Raw genomic sequence first — 9,848 nt, 5'->3', positions numbered from 1 at the left:
ATATATATATATATATATATATATATATATATATATATATATATATATATATATATATATATATATATATATATATATATATATATATATATATATATATATATATATATATATATATAATGATTGTTAACTGAAATAATTTAATTTTGAAATTAGTACAATACATTTTGAATTGTTTATAAAGAAAATTTCAAATTTCGTACATGATGTGACATTACACGTCTAGATGATTTTCAACAACTTTAGTTTTGTTATAATTCAGTAGGCTTATAACTACCTTTAATGGTTATAAGAACAAAGAGAGAAAAAGAGAGAAGAAGGAGAGAAGAAATATTGATATTGATATTTCAAGAGAAATGGTGCACCTTAAATGGTTACCATACATGTCTATTTATAGTATAAAATATTACTATGCAAGAAATATAATAATAATAAAATTAACATCCAATCTAGATATTTTATAACACAATCTAGATATTTTATAACACTCCCCCTTGGATGACAATTTTATTAGAGAATAACTAGTACTGCCTCGTTAAAAACCTTGCTAAAGAAAACCCATTGGGATAAAACTTTAGCTAAGGGAAAAAGAGTGCAGTATAGAGTTGACTCCCCCTCAAGTAGGCAACGCCTGAGTTGTTACATCTTCTGAACATGCCTCATGCCAATATTATGAACGTGTGTTCTGAAAATAGCAGTTGACAGTGCTTTGGTATAAAGATCAGCAGAGTTGTTGATTGAACGTATCTCATTTTAATCTGGTTGTCTTTTACGAGATCTTGAGTATATGAGAAGAATCTGAGGTTTTCATCTGAAACTGTATCATCTAAATCTTTTATGTACAAGTTTAGCCCCTGTGATTTGTCTACAGTCTCCTTCATGGTTTGTTCAAACCGTTGTTTCAGTTCCTATTCCCTTTCAGTCTTTTTCTGAGCCTTACCAATATACCATTCTTTTCCATCAAACTTATGACCGTTAAGACCGTTTATAGCTTTAGCGCCTCGTCAGCATTTATGTTTTGTTCTGTCATTTTTGATACTCTTCTTTCATTTGTATTATGTAAGCTGTATTATCTTCATAGATAGTTGTTACGCTTTTATAGCGTTCTAGTCCACAAGAATCAATAATGATTTGTATCATTGATCTTAACTAAAATCATTCCCGAGTAGCTTCATGTAATGCAATCACTTCGGCATGATTTGATGATGTTGCAACAAGTGTTTGTTTTGAGAACGTCATGATATTGCGGTGCCTCCATTTAGGAATACATATCCAGTTTGAGATTTAGCTTTATGTAGATCGGATAAATAATCTGCATCTGTATAACCAAACAAATCTTGTTTCGAGTTGTTAGAATAAAATAATTATAAATCAGTAGTTCCCCGAAGGTATCAAACTATTTGTTTGATCCCATTCCAATGTCTTTTGGTAGGGGCTGAGCTGAACCTTGTCAACAAATTAACTGCAAAAAAAATGTCAGATCTTGTATAATCTATAAGATACATAAGAACCTCAATTGCACTAAATTATAGAACTTCCGATCTGTTAAAATTTTCATGATCTTCGCAGGGATGAAATAGATCAGTGTCAATATTGAGTGATCTAACAACAATGAGTTTGTCTTTAAAAAAATGTTTTAAAATCTTTTCGGTATAAGTTGTTTGATGTACAAGTAAACCATTAGGCATATGCTCAATTTGCAATCCAAGGTAATACTTGGTTTTTTCAAGATCTTTCATTTCAAAATAATTCTTTAGAAGTTGAATGATTTCATAGATCTCTTTATTTGTTCATATGATGTTAAGAACATTGACATAAACAACTACGATCTCATATCCGAACATTGTTTTTATATAACATACGTGCAAAATAAGTTTATATTTATACCCTTTTTTTTATCAAGTAGTCATTTAATCGGTTATACCACATACGTCCCGTTTGTATAAACCCACTTAGAAATCTTTGTGATTTAATGGAATATATTCCCTTGGGTTTTACATTAGATGCTTATGATACCTTAACCCTTTAGGTATATTCATATATATCACTATTAAGTGATCCATACAGATAAGTAGTAACAACATTCATGAGATGCATTTAAATAACTACCAGGTTGATTAAGTATCTAATAAGTAATTGTATCCATTACAGGAGGATAATTTTTCCTCCTAATTCATTTCTGGTCTTTGTGGGAAATATTGAGTTACAAGTCTAGTTTTGCCTTGTAACTTCATTTGCACATTTCTTTTCGGATAAAAATTCATTTGTATCCCATACGTTTCACATCTTTAAAAGTGATAACGATTGATCCGAAAACTTTTCTTTTATCGAGCGATTCTAATTCAGCTCTTATTGCTCCTTTCCATTGAGCTCAATCATGTCCATTTTGTATATTCAATGACAGATTTTAGTTCCAGATCATCATCTTTATTCATGATGTCATTGTAACATTATATGAAAATATCTCAAAGAGATTTTAGTTTCATTTCGGTTCCATAATATTGCATAATTTATCGCAATTTTAGTATTTACATTTATCAATATCCTCTGCAGAAGGAATATTGATTTGTGGTTCTTCTTGAACACTTTCTCTTACCTCATTATCAGCTGATTTTCTTTTTCGAGGATTTTTATCTTCGGAACCAATTGATCTTCCACGTTTGATGCGTGGCAAAGACTCAACAGTGACATTATTGCCAGCTTTTGGAATTTCAGTTCGAGCTGGAGCATTTATCGCTGGTATATATGATTTAGTCACTTTTTTATATCTGTAAATGCATAAAGTAATTAATTTGCAAGTTCTTGCATATGCATTATTTTTGAACTTTCGTTTCACATTCTTTTGTGCGAGTTCAATATACCTTAATTGATGTTCACATCATGAAGCATCATTTTATTTTTTATTTTTATTTCTCCCCCTAATCTAGGGAACAATGTTTTATTAAAATGACAATCAGCAAAACGTGCTGTAAAAACATCACCCATCATGGGTTCAATATATCTTATGATTGAAGATGTTTTATATCCAAAATATATTATCATCTTTCTTTGAAGAACCATTTTATTGTGTTGTGGTGATACAATTGGAACATACACTGCACAACCAATGTTTTAAGGTAGAAAATATTTGGCTCTTGGCCAAAATCAAGTATTAAGTGAAAATATTTACGACTTCCACATGGTATAATGCGAATTAATGTCGCAGCATGTAAATTTACATGTCCACATATAAATATTGAGAGATTTGTACTCATTATCAATTGTCTAGTTATTAGCTGTAAGCGTTTATCTATTGATTCAGCTAAACCAATTTTGTGTATGCACATGAGCAACTGGATGTTCAACAACAATCCCTGTAGATATATAATGATCATTAAATGCTTGAGATGTTAACTCACCAGCATTATCAAGTCTCATCCTTTTAATGGTGTAATCAGAATAATGTGTTCTCAATTTAATAATTTGTGCAAGAAACTTTGCAAATGCCATATTACGGCTTGATAACATACAAATATGAGACCATCCGCTAGATGCGTCTATTAGAACCATGAAATATCAAAATGGTTCACATGATGGATGAATTGGTTCATATATCTTACCTTGAATTCTTTCAAGAAACATTTGTGATTCTTTTTCACAATATACTTTTCATTAATCACCATATGTGCTTTCCATTAATCACCATATGTGTTTTTTTTTTTTTATATAAATCACCATATGTGTTTTTTTTTTTATCATATATCCTTTTCACCATATACGCTTTTAATCATATGCGCTGTGTTTTTCACCATATGCGCTTTTAATCATATGCGATTTTCATCATATGCGTTGTGCTTTTCATCATATTCGCTTTTTATCATATGCGCTTATCATATGCGATGCGCTTTTTATCATATGCGCTTTTTATGTGAATAGTAAATTAATTAATTTCGTTTTACTATTCATATGAATTAATTTAGATTTACTATTTTGTTAATTGAGTAATATATATATACATCATATACTTGTGACTCCGAAGGCTCAAATGAATTTGACCATATAGTTATACGTTGTACCTTGCACATTAATTTTCAGTAGAAGCTTTAGATGCATATTATTTTCAGTAGAAGCTTTAGATGCACTTTTTTTTTTAAATCACCAAATACCACAAACACTTTGTTTGCGTTTGTTCATAGTCATCAATGAAAAACATTTTCTTTAATTTTATTTTATACAATAAAATTAACGCATCATTATTCTTTTCAGAAACAATAATCTATTGTTATTGTTCACTTGTGCCATGTTTAACAACAAAAGTCAACAACCTCTGTCTTGTTTGTTGTGGCAACCAAAAACAACCTTTGCTTTTGTTACCGAGAATCCAAGACCAAAAAAAACAATTAATTTTTAATTAATCTTTTATCAAAACCATAAATGATTTTATTGATCTACGTTGATATGGCCATAAAGAATTGACGGCTGACCTACTTTTGTAAGTGTATTTCGGCTATCATCCCGAAAACGCACAACGACCTTTTTTTTTTTTTTTTTTATGAACTATTTGTTTCATATCTAGCTTAGGCAATTATTGTGAACATTTGGTCCCTATAAGAGCATTTATTTTTTAGACTTTTAGTTGATTTGTACTTGTCACAATTAGGGATAGCACCCGCGGGTCGTGGATGCGGATCCATTGGATCCATCACCCGTACCCGCGAATTTTTTTTAAGAGACATCCAATTGAACCCTTGTTCGTTGAAACAATTTGACTATATTTTTACTCTCCATTATTAAACGGGCCATTTTGATGCACACTCTTAAAAAAATAATTTGTTTTTTTAAGTTTTATTATTCAACCTCCTTTTTTCAACGGTCACGTTTTTAACAAAACATTTGACAAGTTTGGAAAAAAGTTTTTTATTGATTATCATCAAAAGTTTTCTATTGTCACTCTACTGGATGGAATTATGGCATACAACCAAAATTGCAACCCAACACTACATAAGAACAAAAAGGTTGTTTTTAATTAACATATGTATATGTGTTAAACTCGGAATAATAATAACTTATTTTAGAAAATTAACATAAGACATGTTGAAACATTTTTGTCACATTTAGCTCATCAAGTCTAATACTTATCATTGATAGATTTTATCACGTCTAGGAGATGTTTACTTTTTTCTTGTATTAAGTCCTATTTTCATTTACCTTTGTTTGGAAAAAAGTTTTTTTTTTACTTTGCTTTCCCCCTTTCTGTAAAACTCATTTAAACACTTTCTTTGTTTTTTTTTTTTAAAAAAAACTTCCTTTTTTTTACGTTACCCGTAAATTATAAATATATAAAAAAAACTTTTTGTTTAAATTTTTTTTTCTAGTTTTTAAAAGACCACTTGACCAATTTTTTAATTCTTTCACAACACCTGATATCGTGATCGTGACCTTTCACCAAAGCAAGAGATATTCTTGATAAACTAAACACGTACTCGTGTTTGAAATTGTCGGCCACAAAAAAAATTCATTTGATAAAAGTATATATATTTTTTTTAGTTATAGAAGGAGACCACTTCATTTTCAATACTTCATTTTTGACAAAAAACTATTCCATTTTACCATCCCTTTTTTTTTTCTTACTTTAACTTTTAAGATATACTTTTAATAAAAATACAAACTACTTTTTCTTATTTTAACTTTTAAGATTTACTTTTAATAAAAATACAAACTACTTTTTGTATTTTAACTTTTAAGATTTACTTTTAATAAAAGTACAAACTACTTTTTCTTATTTTAACTTTTAAGATTTATTTTTAATAAAAATACAAACTATTTTTTTATTTTAACTTTTAAAATTATAAATTTAAGAATAAACATTAGTATGCATGAAATAAATAATGATTAATTGCATAAGTAATCATAAATGTTAGATAACATATAAAGACCCCGTCGTATTCGTATTGATCGGAATTAATCTCGACCCATGGTACCGTGTTGTCAAATGACGTGTTGCGTACATAAAGTACCGTGTTGTCAAATGACGTGTTGCGTACAATCATGAGGTCTTATTAACATAAATATAAATGTTAGTGAAGTTAATAAGAGTTAGATTACAGAAAATATAATTCAGGTGGTATAACCGACCATATATAACTTAAATAACATAAATATAAATGTTAGTGAAGTTAGTAAAAGTTAGATTACAGAAATATAATTCAGGTGGTATAACCGACCATATATAACTTAAATAACATAAATATAAATGTTAGTGAAGTTAGTAAAAGTTAGATTACAGAAATATAATTCAGGTGGTATAACCGACCATATATAACTTAAATAACATAAATATAAATGTTAGTGAAGTTAGTAAAAGTTAGATTACAGAAATATAATTCAGGTGGTATAACCGACCATATATAACTTAAATAACATAAATATAAATGTTAGTAGTCCAAAATTTGATATATTTTCGAGTATAAAAATTATTAATAATTTCATACATTGATTAGTGATTCGTGATCGTTTGAGATATCTTTTAATTACACTAAGCTTTTCGTGCTGATAACGTGTTATAATTCAGTAGGCTTATAACTACCTTTAATGGTTATAAGAACAAAGAGAGAAAAAGAGAGAAGAAGGAGAGAAGAAATATTGATATTGATATTTCAAGAGAAATGGTGCACCTTAAATGGTTACCATACATGTCTATTTATAGTATAAAATATTACTATGCAAGAAATATAATAATAATAAAATTAACATCCAATCTAGATATTTTATAACACAATCTAGATATTTTATAACAAGTTTAATGTATTCAAAATCGGCCAATAATATGCACCTAAAATCTACACTTAAAACACACTCGGTCTGTGTGGTTCTCAATCTACACGCAATAATCAGTGACCGAGACAAGGGGGACATGGTGTTGCTCAGCCACCATCAACGACCAAAGTTTAACTATTATTATTCACTAATTTTATTTCAAGTTAAATTAGTTTGGGATGATTTTAATGTTAGAAAAATACTCCGTAATTTGAAAAAACAATACTCCGTAATTGTTATGATTTTGTTTCTTTTATTCAGTAACGTATAGTAATATTTATCGGCACAATCGTTCAAAAGATGTGGCCACATTCCCTTTGTTATAAGTTACGATTTATAAATAATTTGAGCCCCCTTATCTTGAATTTCTAACTTTGCCTCGGGCAATAATGAAAGTGGTTCTTAGTCTGCACACATAATGAAAGTGGTTCTCCTTCAAACGACACACAAAGAGTGCTTCAATCTCAATTTGAACACAAACTAAGAGTGATTCACCCTCGATTTGCACAATATTTTTTATTTTTTTTTTTTATTTTTTTTTTTTGAAAGGCAATTTGCACATTATTTGAAAGTGGTTCTCTCTCAATCTACACACAGACTAAGAGTGTTTCTATCTCATTTTCCACACAGACTGCAAGTGGCTCACTCTTATTCCCTATACGAACTCAGAGTGCTTCTTTTTAAGTATGCACACTAACTAAGATTGTTTCTCAGTCTGCACACAAACGAAGATTGTTTCTCAGCCTACATAATAGAACCTATCAAGTGGTTCTTAGTCATTAGTTTGATTATCAATAGTCTTTATACTCAGTGTTGTAAATCTCCCGAGATATCCCCGAGATCTCGTTTTTAAAAGGCAACCGAGACGAGATGTTCATCTCCCGATATTTCTTGGTCAACGGGGTCAAACTTAGTCAAAGCCACGATTTCTCGAATTTTCTTGCTAATTTGTAAGATTTTCTTGTAAAATTCGTAATTTCTAAGATTTTCTTGCTCATTTCTCGGATATTTTTGTAAAATTTCGTAAAAACGTATATAAATATACATATATTTATGTTTTTATGTATATTTTTATTAAAAATACTATAAAGTCAACGTAAGTCAACGTCCGAGATCTCCCCGAGATTATTCCGAGATGCCGAGATCTCCCTAAACAAGTCCAAACGAGATCTCCCGAGATCCGAATTCTCCAACCTTGTTTATACTTCGATATGTGCGCAAATTCGCTCCTTAATCTTTCTTTAGTTCAAAGTCCAAATTTACCATTTAGCAAATAAATGACTTGAGATTGCTACCTCAAATTCTCAAATATTATAATTTTGTGCGCAAATTCAATCATTATTGTCACCAACAATTACTAACAATGACTAACTGAGTGAACTTTGGATCCGTCACCAACAAATCAAAAATTACCAATTTGAAGGTCACTAGTGACATAAGAGTGACCGGTCACACAATCTTGTTCTTCACTGTTGTATACTACATATGTATGTAAAGGTCGGTAAGTGTTAGGTAGGATTGTGTGATCAGTTTGAAGAACGGAAATTTTGGATCCATCTCCAACCCTCCTCGATGAAACATTGCTTTTATTAAAAATAGTGTCGAGTTTACTTAAGTCCGAGGTAAGGTAAACAATGGATTCGGTGTTCATGTACCAAACATCATCATTGTGTAAAACGTCAGCGATAAAGATAAACTCAAATAAACATGGTTATCTTAGATTGGAATAGATAATATGTTGAATACAGATACTTACACCTTGATAGCTCAAAACCCTCTGAAAGCATATAAAAGTTTACATACTTAAGCTAGTTTAAATCCCACACCACTATCTAAAACATTAGTGGAGTACGTTTATTTATAATAAATCTATAAACCGTGTAAACTGTTTGTTGATCGCTGGTCCAGAACGATGTTTGTACTTCGGCCGTCAGTAAAGTGGAAAGATGCACGAGCACGTGCCTTCCCTTCTAGTTAAGTAGTTAATACAAGAACAACCAAAAAGGGCAGACATATTAATTGAATAAACAATTAGAATATTTAGTTCCCAAGGCGTTGCAAAGTATGAAGTTGAACTGCAAGGTCACTTGTTACTGCCGACTTGCAATTTTTTATCTTCAACGTCATCTTCGATGTTGGCGGAGTGTAGAGGTTGATTAGACAACACATTAAACAGACTATGTCTTTGAGTTTTAGACATAATTTGTTGCCGCTAGTTCTTTGTGATCTTTTGTTGGTGGTTCAGATAGAACCATGATATAACTATCTTCGGCCGATAGTGCATTCAGTACAACTAAACACTTAGACTCAACAATAAATGTTGTTTCTTTAGTTAGAACAATTTTAGTAAACCTTGTTGGCCGCAAATAAGTATAATTAGTGTTAAATACCATATTTTATCATAAGTAAATCACTAACAAGATTATTGACTCAACAACAAACTAAGCAAGTAAAATTATCACGTATATCTTAAAAAGCATACCGAGTACCTCTCAAAAACCTGTTTAAATACAAAACTCATGAATAATATCTCAAACAATTCTCTATACAAACAATTCATAAGGATGTTTACGTTCAACATAGTGATGGAGTCGGAATCGTTTAACGATGATTAGTTTACTGCATGGTTTTATATCTGATTTTTAAATCCGTCTCTAACTCGATCAATTTACGGTATTTTCGGATCTAGTTTGAAGTATTTTTATCTGACTCTGATTTGTTAAAGATTTATATGTATGATATTTGATTTGGAAATGAGTTGTTTGAGATTTTTCAGATCTAGTTTCATTCGGTTTTATTTAAGTTTTGGATTAGAAGAATGGTGGCAGTAATGGTAATAAGAATAAAAAAACAGAGTGAGGGTATGTGTCATTCAATTTTCACTTTCTTCATACATTTTGAACTCATCCCAAGTGTCAATCAACTACCCATTTTTCATCGGAAAAAGGAGTAATCCGTCGAATGTTGCAAATAAAAAAAATTGATTTCCGGCAAGAAATATGTGGAATTGTTTAGGGTAATTTGATTGTAGTGAAATGAGAAAGTCGATAACT

Source organism: Rutidosis leptorrhynchoides, chromosome 8, assembly GCF_046630445.1.
Source record: "Rutidosis leptorrhynchoides isolate AG116_Rl617_1_P2 chromosome 8, CSIRO_AGI_Rlap_v1, whole genome shotgun sequence".
In the NCBI taxonomy this organism is placed as follows: Eukaryota; Viridiplantae; Streptophyta; class Magnoliopsida; order Asterales; family Asteraceae; genus Rutidosis; species Rutidosis leptorrhynchoides.
This window is presented reverse-complemented; position numbering follows the sequence as displayed.